The sequence below is a fragment of the Gracilinanus agilis genome, chromosome 6 (genome assembly GCF_016433145.1).
Source record: "Gracilinanus agilis isolate LMUSP501 chromosome 6, AgileGrace, whole genome shotgun sequence".
In the NCBI taxonomy this organism is placed as follows: Eukaryota; Metazoa; Chordata; class Mammalia; order Didelphimorphia; family Didelphidae; genus Gracilinanus; species Gracilinanus agilis.
The window spans coordinates 92,979,767-92,992,702 of NC_058135.1; the positions used below are offsets into that span (position 1 = coordinate 92,979,767).

Here is a 12,936-nt window from a genome sequence, read left to right on the forward strand (position 1 = left end):
GGAAGGTGACTTCTGAGATAAGGGCAGATCTGACAGAGGTAAAGGCTCCTCCAATGTAAGTCTAATTAGGGAGCAAATCTGTTATCTTGAGTTAGCTCTAATTGTTTTCTTTTTAAATTTTTATTATGTAAATAGGGAAAAGGAAGTTGGTATTAAAAGAAAAGACTTCACCTTGATTAAATAAGATAATAAGGCTCATATCAAGTCTTAAAACCCTGGCTATAAATGTTAGCTATTAGAGAACTGAAAGAAATGGGACTTTTTCCCAGTGAGGGAGAGTGGGACTTTTAAGGCAGGAAGCCTTGATTTTGAGTATCCCCTCTGACACATACTGGCTGTATGAGTCTGGACAGCTGCCTAAGACCCTAGGGTTATGGTGGGTCTGCATCCCATGGGAGACTTCAATTCCAGGAGCTCTCAATACCTAACAAATTATGGACCTGGATCAAAAATAAAACAAGCAGCTTCTAAAAAGTGCTAGCAGGAGGAAAACCCAAATCAGTGATTAACTTCAAGTATGGGATATTTGAAAATAAATAGTTTATGCTTCTTTAGCACATTACAAGAAGAAAGGAAGGAAACAAGTCTTTCTCAAGTATCCACTATGTGCCAGGCACTGTGCCTAAGTGCTTTACATTTATGATCTGATTTGATCTTCACAATTCTGGGAGTAGCTATTATCATGATCCCTGTTTTATAGTTGAGGAATCTGAGGTGAAGTGACTTGTCCAGGGCCACATAACTAGTATCTCAGGTCACATTTAAACTCAGGTCCTGTGCCCTATCCACTTTGCCACCAAATTGCTCCTTTATAAAATACAAAGTATAGTTATCCCTTCCACACAGTGTGGGTTAGAGGCGCAGTGGCCCCTGTGATCTAGAAAATCTGTGTAAATTGTTTTTGGCTTTCCATTTATACCAGAGAAGAGGTCTAAATTTTTCTTTTTTTTCTTTAATCTGATTTTTTTATAGTTTTATTGTAAATTTTGGGTTAAGTATGCATTTCTGAGTTTCTAATGTTTTCTTTGTCATATGCTGACCTTCATATGTCATCTGTGACATCCATTAAACTTCCTCCAAATTCCCATTTAATTTCTTATGTAGACACCCCCAAACTGCAACAGGGAAAGGATAACTACTTTCCTCAAGACTAACCCTAGAGTGGTGGTGTCAAACTCAGATAGAAATGGGGGCCACTAAACCATAGGTAAGGATCTCTGAAGGCTGCATATTGTCTTAGAAAACCATATCTCTTCTTTATCTACATTCTATTGTATTTAAATTTTTTTATTAAATATTACCCAATTACATTATAATCTGATTTGGGCTACTTGCTGGTCACAGGCTTTTGTGTCTGGTATCTTTCTCCTAGAGCAGTGATGCGCAAACTACGGTCCACGGCCAGATGCAGCCCCCTGAAATGTTCTGTCCCTCGGCATGACATTATTCCTAATCTGACGAATACAACAAGTAGGATACAATACAATGAAACTTTGAAAGAGTTGACTTAGAAACAGACTGACAGATGAGCATTTCCTTTCCTTTGGCCCCTCTTTAAAAAGTTTGCCCATCACTGTCTTGGAGAATTATTGCCTCCTTGTTATAGTAAAGAAACTGAAGTTCTAATTGGGAGTTCCAGGTCTTTGGACACCTTAGTCCAATGCTGTTTTTCCTATATTCCAAGGCCTCTTTTCTTTTAATCTGTTGAGCTTGTAGGGGTTGTTAGAAATAGTGACTATTCCCTTTGACTATAGAACATGACTCTTGTAGGTTCCCCACTGGAATGGAACTCTTTTCAGGCTCTCTCGGAAAATGAAAATTTCCAGGTGGCTCTCCATTTCCGTGAATCCATCTGATGCCATTCCATAGTCCAGACTTTTAAATGGTAAGTATAGGAAGGAATGAGCATGGAGAAGGGGAAAGACTACCTTTTGTGGGTTCCACAACTAGGTGAAATGTAAAGAGTTTTGTGAAATATAAATGTATATTATTTTCTGCTGTTCATTTTCCCAGGCTGTTTCACTTAAGGGGTGCAAAGCTCCTGACACCTAATTCTGGTCTGACCAAGATTTTCTGACTTTACTTTTCCCCCTTCTCCTATGTGTACATACAAGTGAATTCTGGGGAAATACTGAAGAACAGCATCTATGACCAGAGGGAAGAGAAGGTATGGAATGATTTAAAAAGGAAGAAAGAGTGTGGCCTATATTTCCCTTTTCCACATTAGGGGCTGTCTTCTGCCTATTCATAAATTCCTTCAACGTAGTCAGGTAAGTCCTTGGGTAGTGGTTCCATGTAGTTGTTCCTTCCCTTTGACTCAGCTGGAGTTTCTAGATGATTTTCTTTTTATTTACAGCTTGAGAGATCTATCTATCTATCTATCTATCTATCTATCTATCTATCTATCTATCTATCTATCTATCTATCTATCTATCGACTCTTTTATGATCTAGAGTTGGATAGGACCTTAAAGGTTTTTACATCAAGTGTATTTAATGAAGGTCTTATTTCTAAGATCTTAAAATAAGAATAAGAGCCATTCCCCCAACTGATAAAAGATCTAAGGTATGAACAGGCAGTTCTCAAGAAGAAACCCAGATTATCTATAGTCATATGGGAGGAAGAAATGCTATTTAAAGCAATTATGAGTTTCCACCTCTCACCAGATTGGCAAAGATGGTAAATATTGGAAGGGCTATGGAAAAACAGATTGGCGGACAACTGAATGAGAACAATTATTTGGTAAAACCATTTGGAATTTTGCCCCCAAACAGGGCATGCCTTTTGAGTGAGCTATACCACTGTTTCTGAAATAGATCAGAGATAAAATTGCTCACAATTCCCCAATTAATAGACAAATTGTGGTATATGAATATGATAGAATACTACTAAGCTGTAAGAAATAAGAAAATAGGTTATTTCGAAGACACATGGGAAGACTCTTATGAAATGATACAGAGCAAAGTATTCCCCTAAAAGCAATTTATGTAAAAACAATAACACTGTAAAGACAAAGAACTTTGAAAAGAGTAAGAACTAAGATCAAGAAATAGTCATCTATGATTTCATAGGCCTGACAGAGAGGTAATGGATTTTTTGTTTTATTATCTAGATTTATTTTTATTTCCATTGGGTAGGGGAGAATGGGTGTGGGAGAGAGAGAAAATAGATTTCTATTAATGAAACGTTAAAGAGGAGGTAATTGTGATTAATTACTCTTATTTTATAGCCAAAGAAACAGAGGCCCAGTTACTGAGCTAAAGTTCTACAAGTGGTTAGAAGCAGAGCCAATGGGGAAGGCTAGGTGGCTCAGTTGATTGAAAGCCAGACCTGGTTGACTGGATGTCCTGGGTTCATATTTAGCCCCAGATAATTCCTCACTCTGTTACTCTGGGCAAGTTACTTAATCCCCAAAGCCTAGCTCTTAAAACTCTTCTGTTTTAGAATCAATAACCTAAAACAGAAGGTAAGAGTTAAAAGAAAAAGTAGAGTCAGGTCCTTTGTATAAGCTCAAACATAGTTCAAATCCAAAGTCAAGGTCAACCCTTTTACTCAGTTTTAAAAAAAAAAGTTTATTTATTCATTTGTTACACTACAATTCCCAAGTAACCTCCTCCCTTCCTTGTATTATAGAAGGTATAACCTGATAAAAAAATAGTTGGTTTTATATATATATGTAAAATATGTATATATATGCATATATATATTTATTTAACATACATATAACTTTCTTGCTTATTTCTACCTATTAGTTCACAGGGAAACTACATTATGTTCCAAAGTACTATAGATAATGAAGCATTATCAATGCTAATCCTATGCACACCAAATGGTATATCATCCAAAATTTTAAGGAAAAGTAAAGAAGTTATAGGTAGAAATAGATAACAAAACTATAACGATGGGGGACTTTAACCTCATCTCAGAACTATATAAATAACATCTCAGATAGCTGGAGGGAACTAAATGGAAATAGAAAGCAATATATCTTTTTCTCAGATACATGACACCTTTACAAAAGCAGAAATATTAAATGCATCCTTTTCAGATCATAATGAAATAAAAATATATATTTATTAAGGGACCATAGAAATAAAATAGAATAAATAAAAATAGAATAAAAATTAGAGACTAGATAACAATCTAAAAGAATGAGTGAGTTAAAGAACAAAGTCATAGAAACAATAAATAATTCTATTTAAAATATAATAAGACAATATATCAAAATCTATGGTATACAGCAAAAGGAGTAGAAGAAAGTTTATATCTCTGTTGTTAATCAGTACTGTAAGACTCTATGCCCCCACTGGAGTTTTTCTTGGCAAAGGCACTGGAGTGGTTTTCCATTTCCTTCTACATTCATTTTATAGATGGAAGAAATTGAGACAAACAGGGTTAAGTGACTTGTTCCAGGTCACAGAGCTAGTATTTGAGGATGGATTTAAACTTGGGGAGATGAGTCTTTCTGACTAATACCTGCCACTATATCACCTTAGTTGTCCCATTCCTTCAGTTATTAGGACCCTAATAATTTAGCCTGTTAGAAAAGAAAAGAGTAATGACAACTTAACAATTTCTATTCCTTTTCCTACTCATTCTATACCCCCCTAAGAGGGATAGGAATCTTAATAGCAGAGCTTCTGACAAACATTGAAAATAAAATGAGAACAGGAAAGAGTTATAATGAAGCATCTACATGACACAGGGGATAGAAAGTTTGTCTAGGAGTCTGGAATATGTGAGTTTGAATCCTACCTCAGACACTTAATAGCTGCATGAACTTGGGCAAGGTACAATCTATCTCACCCTCTGTTTGTTTTTTAATCTAAAAACAAGGATAATAAAATTGGTTACTTTATAGGGTTATTGTGAAGACCATTTGAGATAACTTACATAAAACATTTTGAAAGCTTTATGCTTTATGTGAATGCCAACTAATATTATTACATTTCTAAACTCTCTCTTGCACCTTTTCAGGGACATTTTTTGAGAAATAAACTTTATGTTCTCAGTAAGGATAACAATAAATATCCAAGATCTGACCTCGAAGCCTCAGTTTCCTCTGCTGTAAAATAATACTATTGAATTGGAGGATCTCTCAGGTCCATTACAGTTCTTATTTTCTCTGATTCTACAAAGATTTTTCTAAAGGAAGTGAGTGACAAAAACAAATGACAAGATGTCAAATTAAAGATTACCAGGCACATTTAGTAGGTAAGGAGACAGATGATGGCAGCCCTCATTACAGAGTCAGCCCTTCATCCTCATCATCTGAGAACATAGCCATATCCCTGGGGCAATGACCAAGGACAGGCATCATTAGCCTTCACTAGGGCAGACATTTTTCACTTCTAACCTTGAGGTTTGCAAAACTACAATCTTTATGTTTCTACTCAGCTGATTTTTTGATTACCAAGTGTCTTGACTCCAGGCTCTCTCCTTCTGGGATTAAATCAGGGGATCAAGTAATTGTTCTGCTTATATGCCAGACTTTTCATTTTTGTACCTTTACACACATTTGTTAAGATGTTGATGCCCATCCCTGATGAGACTGGATATAGTATTCCCCTCCCTACCCTTTGCTATAGGTATCTGGGCACTCTGACAAGTTTGCCATCCTTTAATAAAGGGAGAAGGGAAGACATTATTTCTGTGCCTTACAGTAAGCTGATTTGTAATCAATCCTCTGGGAGGCTATATGATCCATTTGACACTATTCAAAAGACGAAATATTAAACTGTGTCTTTTTCTCCTGAAATAGCAAAAGACTTCTCTCATTCCCCTTCCCCTCCAGCCAAATTGCCTGCCAGTTGACTAAGCCAGAGCTCTGGGAATAGAGAATCCAAAAAGCCTTAGACATTGGGCCAGGACTGCCCATTTCCCCTTATAAATCACATAAGGATTCACCAAACACTTGACCTCAATTCCAGGTGCCAGCCAATCAGAATATGGAGGGACAGATGTGGCTTGGAGAATAATTTTTCAAGTATTCCTTTTCATTCAAAGTGGAAGCCTGTAGCATCAGACCCATAGCCTAGAGTACCATTTGTATGGCTTTCTCTGTGACATTCCCAGGTACTATATTTCTAAAAAGATAAGCCCTTCTATAAAGCTAGATCAATCTCCTTAGCTATAAAATGAGACAGTTGGATTAGGTTTCCTCAAAGGACCTTTCTAGCTCAAATTCTCTGATGCTTTGGAATGTCAAGGTGGCAGATTCAAAGAAAGCATTTCATCTAGCTCTCAACCATATCTCTTCCACATAACCAAAACACAGTCAGAATTCTGATTAAGAAAGCCGAGAAAAAGTTATACTATCATCTTTTTCCATTGTAGGATGGCATAGAGACAGAAGTTTGCAGACCATTCCCAGAAATGAAAGGAGGGCCAGAACTGGAGCAGAAAGAGAACTTGAATGTCCCTAAATTAGTACAGTAATGGGAGCCATTTGTAACTCTCTTGTTTACTATTCAATCCAAGTTATCATTCCAAGGTAGAGAGAACCAGTGGCAAGTATGGCCCTAGCAGTGGAACTATGACTTTGGGAGCAGAATGGGAACTCAGTTCCAGCCTCCCGCCCAATGTGAAAACCTCTGGTATAATAATGAAGGTGGGAGTCCCAGACAAAAGAGGTGCCCAAACAGGATTAATCTCATAGACCCAAACCTGGATCAGGAGCTTGTATACTCGGGCAAGAATAGCAATTATGATCTTAAACAAAATGGCAGAAAAATTTAATTAAAAGAGAAAATAGGGAAACTCATTTTATTAAAGGTACCATAGACATCAAATTTCTGTTAATAGTAAACATACATATATTTAATATGACATGACATCTCAGTTCTTACAAGGAAACTTGAGTTACAGAAGAAATAATGATAGACCTCAAATTAGCCCTGTCAGACTTAGATAAATCTAATTTTAAAAAGTTAACAAAAAAGAATAAAGGACCTGAAGAAAAATTAAAAAAAGGATATGATAGAAATCTGGAGAATACTGAATAGGAACAGAAAGGGTTATATCTATATTTCTCAGCTGTGCATGGCACAAAAACTTCATAAACAAATGCAGAAATAACATTTTACAACTCTAGTGCAACAAAATTACATTTAATAAAGGATCTTTGACTAAAGGGCCAAAGACTAAATATTAATTGGAAACTAAGCAAATTAATGCTAAAGAATGTGTGAGTCAAAGAAAAAATAATAGAAATAATACTTTTATTAAAGATGATAAGACAAAATATCAATGTTTTGGGGGTGGTGGGGGTAGAACTAAAGCTTTAATACATAAAGGAAAGTTTATCTCTAAATGTTTATACCAATATCAGAGAGAAAGATAAAGGCATGTAACTAAAAACTAAAATAATTAATTAAAAAAATTTCAATTAAACATTCAAATAGAAATCCTGCTTAACAAAACAAAGAAAAGAACCCAACAAGGAAATAGTAAGATAAGCTATCACTCATTTGATGGAAATAAAAGAAAATCAAATTGCCAGTATATATTAAAAAAATCACAACCATTGAAGAAGAAATAAGAGCAATTATTAGGAAGTATTTTGCCCAATTATATGCAAGTAACTGATAACCTAAATGAAATGGACAAACATTTACAAAGATACAACTTGTCCAGATGAACAGAACAGAAAATAAAATACTTTAATAACTCTTAGAAAAAGAAATTTCTTTTTCTTTGGATATTGCCATTGAACAAACCATTAAATGAATTTATACCTCCCTGCCAAAAATCTCAAAGAAACCTAGAATTAGATGTATTTTAGAGTCTATCAAACATTTAGAGAACAACTAATTCCAATAGTAGGATCAACTTTTTGCTTTTTGGAAAGAAAATAGGTAAAGAGGTCCTTCCAAATTCTATGATACAAATATAGTCTTGATACCTGAATCAAGAAGAGTTAAAACAGAGAAAAAAAACTTTAGACTAATATCCTTCATGAACATTAATGCAAAAATTTTAAATATTAGCTAAGAGAGTATAGCAATACATCACAAAGATCATATACTATATGGCCAAGCTGGATTTATATAAGGATGCTTGGGTGTTTCAGTGTCAGAAAGCACTATAAACTTAATGGATCACATTAGTAACAAAAACAAAAATAATATGATTCCTCCAACAGATTCAGAGAAAGTTTTTGAGTATGTCCATTCTTAATAACAACAACATAAGGCATAGGAATAATTAGAGCTTTCCTTAAAATGATAAGTAATGTCTATCAAAATATTAAGAACTAGCATGATCATTAGTGGGGATAAAACAGAAACCTTTCCATAAGCTTGGGATAAAGCAAAAATGCCAATTATCACTCTTATTATTTAATACTGTACTAAAATATGCTTGCTCTTGCAATAAGTCAAGAAAAATGAAACTAAAAGACTAAACATAGGCAAAGAGTACATAAAACTATCACTTTTTGCATATGATATGATTATTTACTGAGAGAATCAGCTAAAAACCTAATTGAAATAATTAACCAAGATAGCAATATTCCAGAATATATAAAATATACTCACAGAAATCATCAGCATAACCATGTATTACTAACAAAATCTGGCAGGCAGAGATAGAAACAGAAATTCCACTTAAAATAACTACAGACATCATAAAAAACACTTCACCAATATAAAGATAAATCTAAGAGATTGAGATTATTTAAATTAAGTAAACCTTAATTAAATTAATTGAAGAAATGGTAATTGCTAACGAATAGGCCAAACCAATATAATAAAAACAATTATGTTATTTAAGTTAATTTATTTAATGCCACAGCAAACTACTAAAGGAATACTTTATGAAGCTATAAGAATAACAAAAATTATCTGGAGGAACCAAAGGTCAAGAATATTAAGGGAATTAATGGAAAAAGCCAGAAGGAGTCTTAGATGTACAAGTACTATACTCCAAAACCATAATCATTAAAACATTTTGGTAGTGGGTAAGAAATGAGAAACTGATCACTAAATGAGATTAGATACTTGATATGCAGAAGCAGTTGAATACAATAACCTAGTATTTGATTAACCCAAATATGCTAATTTTTAAGGCAAGAATTTATTTGACAAAAAACCATGGGGAAAACTACGAGGTAGGTTGGCAGAAACTAAGTACACACCAACATCTCCTACTACATATAAAAAAATAAGTACAGACTTGGTACATGCGCTAGTACATAATTTAGACATAAATGGTGACATCAAAAGCAAATTGGAGAAGCATGGAGGAAATTATATGTTAGATCTATGGATAGGGGAAATTTATTACCAAACAAGAAAGAGAGGATCACAGGAAATAAAATGAATAATTTGGATTATGTAAAATTAAAATTTTTGCACAAAACAAAGGCAGTTAAAATTAGAAGAGAAGCAGAAAATTAGTAAAAAAATTTTTTTGCTGCAAGTTTATATGATAAGGTTCATTTCTAAGATACAGAGAACTGATTCAAATATATAAGAATAAGAGTCATTTCAATGGCTAAATGGTTAAGTGATATAAACAGTTTTCAGAGGAAAAATCCAAGCTATCAATAGCTAAATAAAGAATAAGCTCTAAAACACTGACAATTAGAGAAATGCAAAACCCCAAGATTGGCAAAGTTGACAAAAAAATGGGAAAAGACAAATATTGGAGGGACTATGTGAAAATAGGTACTTTAGTGCCTTGTTGGTGGAACAGTGATCTGGAGAGCAATTTGGAATTATGCCTCCAAACCTGTGAAGCTATGTATACTCTTTAATTCAGTGATAAAACTACTAGCTCTATACATTAAAGACAGCAAAGAAAGAAGAAACGCATCCATATGTTCAAAAATATCTATTGCACTTCTTTTTATGGCAGCAACAAATTGGAAGCTAAGCAGATGTCCATCAATTGGGAAATGGCTAAATAAGTTAGTATGAAGTTGATGGAAAACTATTGTGCTATAGCACAATATAGAAAGGAACAGGCTAGCTTCAGAAAAACCTGGGAAGAAGACTTATGTGAACTGATATAAAGTGACATGAACAGAACCAGAACAATTTATACATTACTCACATCACAAAGACAAATGATTCTGAAATACTGGAACTCTATTCAACAAGATAACCAATCACAGTTCCAAAGAACTCATGATGTAATTTGCCCACCATCTCCAGATAGAAAAGTGATAGCCTCAAGAATTCAGACTGAAGCATCTTTTGTTTCTTTTCCATTTTTTTGCATATGGCTGAGGGAATTGATTTGCTATATTTTACATATTTGTAATGAATTTTGTTTTTCTTGCCTTCCATGAATAGAGAAGAAGGAAGGTGAGGAGAGAATTTGGAAGTGAAAATAAAATATTTTTTTAAATGAAGCAGCTGAATAGGTAGATGAATACATTACTAATTCAATAGCTGTGGCCCTTTTGTCCTTTAATTCATAATTTTATAGTCTAAAATATTGGTAGCTATACTTTTATCCTTTACTGTTCTGTGGTCATTAATCTGGTAATATGAGTCCAGTTATTCTAGAGAAGATTGGCATAGTATTTGGACTTCTAGATGGCTGAAATAATACTGGTTGCATGCCTGCTTCATTCTGGATTTAGAGCCAGAGGATTTGGGTTTAATTCTTCCACTCGCTACCTGTGTGACCTTGGGGCAAGTTATTTCTTTCTCTTTGGCTCTGTTTCTTCATCCTTATCACTGTCACCTAGATCAGTGGTATCAAATGCAAATAGAAATAGGGACTAATAAATCATACATAAAGATTCCTGCAGGCCATATATTGACTTAGAAAAGCATACATGTTTATAATTTTCTCTTTAAAAAATACATCAATACATTAAAGTCAGATAGGAACTGCACTTCAATCTGATTTAAACTAAACTGGAATGTTGTACACCGTGTATTTGACACCTCTGACTTGGATGACCAGTTCAAAATCTGTGATCCTAAGACTTTGAAGTTCTTTTTTATACTCAGTGCTCAGGATTCTATTCCAAGGGGTGTGAGTCAGTGAACCCTGTAATTCATTTCTCTTTGTGGACCTGGCAATCAAGGAGAGCCAACCTCAGTCACACTGAATTAGGTTTGTAGCTCATCTTTCTACTCGGATCCCTTACCTAAATAATAGCCTGGTTATTTCATTGTTAACAGCGAGAAGACAAAAATCACTGTCTAGTAGTGATATAAAAATTGTGAGTATGCTGAAAAATGAATTTTAATTTTTAAAAAATGAATTTTAAGGGACGCCCATCATTTGGGAAAGAGCTTAACAAGTAGCAGCATATGATTGTGATGGAATATCACTGCACTATAAGAAATGATGAGCTGGTTAATTAAAAAAAACATGGAAAGGTCCACATGAAATTATGAAGAGTGAAATCAACAGAACCAAGAGCACGGTATATACAGCAACAAATATTGGAAGAATGATTTGTGTATGTCCACCTTCAGAGAAAGAACTCATAGACAGAAATAAGACATAGTTTATATACTCATATATCTTTTTGCCAAATGATTCCTTTTCTAATGGGAGGAAGGAGGGGAGAAAGAGAGTTAAATGAATATTTGAATGTAACAAACAAGTTTAAATTTTAAAAAATGATCGTTTCATAGAAAGTAAGATGATGGGAGCTTTGAGAAGTCCTCTAGTCTGGGCCTCTATGGGGAAAAAGTGTCTTAACAGCCATGAGACTCAAGATTTTCTCTTATTTTAACCAATCAGCCAATAAGTGTTTATTAGTCACTTACTCTGTACCAGTCACTGTGATAGCTATTAAGGATGCAAAGACATTGCTGAATCAGTCCTTGCCTTCAAGGACTATCAGGGGAGACAACATTGACACATATAACTAAATATGAAATATTTACAAGATGAACACAAGATAATTTGTAAAAAGAGGAACTAACTACTGAGGGAATCAGGAAGGACTTCATGTAGGAGCTGGTATTTGAGTTGAATTTCGAAGGAAGTGAATGCTTCTAAGAGGGAGAGGGAAGGATGGAGTACGTTCCAAGCCTGAGGGACAACCTGGCAAAGACTTGCAGATGGAATGTCATGTGTGAGGGACGCCAAAGCCTGTCTGGCAGGTCTGAAGAATAATGTAAAGTTGGAAAGGTAGATTGAAAGCAGATTGTTTTAAATGCCAAGCAAAGGGGAAATTTTGCTAATGTAAAGTTTTCTATACCAAGTGGGACAAGCTAAAATACTCATCCCAAATATCTTCTCTTAAAGTCCAATTTTGGCAAAAGTCCAGAGATCGAAGATGGAATGACAAGTTCAAAAGACATCAAGAAGGCCAGTTTGGGGCAGCCAAGTAACTCAGGGGATAGAGCACCAGCTTGGAGACAGGAGGTCCTGTGTTGAAATCTGACCTTAGATACTTCCTAACTTTGTGACCATGGACAAATCACTTACCCCCCATTGCCTAGCTCTTACTGCTCTTCTGCCTTGGAACCAATACTTAGTAGCCAGTGTAAGTCAGAAAGTAAGGGTTAAAAGAAAAAGAAAAGTCCAGTTTGGCTGGAGTGTATAGTGTGTGAAAGAGAGAGGTGTCTGATAAACTTGAAAAGAGAGAACATTCTCTAATATCTGGAAATCCATTTAGGTTGTTGGAGCTATCGTTTTATCAACTGTAAAATAGGGGTAGTAGTACCTGCTCCTCATACCATAGGTTTGGGAGATGGAGGGAATGAGATAAGGGAGATAAATATGTAGAGGGCACCATGTCTTGGTGGTTTGGAGGAAGAGAACCTGGATTAGAATTCTGGCTCTGCTCTTGATTGAATTGGGGCAAATCTGGGACTGACTAGCAGCTGTCACTTACATAGTAATTTAAGGTGTGAAAAAATGCTTTGCACAAATGAAAAGCATTTATTAAATACTCACTAGATGCCAGACACTGTGTTAAATGCTATGGACATCCAGAATAAATAGCAAGCAAGATAG

The 12,936-nt window shown here is 34.9% G+C and overlaps 1 protein-coding gene across 1 annotated transcript in view; it reads right to left on the reverse strand.

The window, feature by feature from the left end:
* Window positions 1–12,936, reverse strand: part of GALNTL6 (polypeptide N-acetylgalactosaminyltransferase like 6) — a 1,524,971-nt gene that overhangs the window by 1,023 nt on the left and 1,511,012 nt on the right. The gene's annotated exons all lie outside the window — the stretch shown is intronic.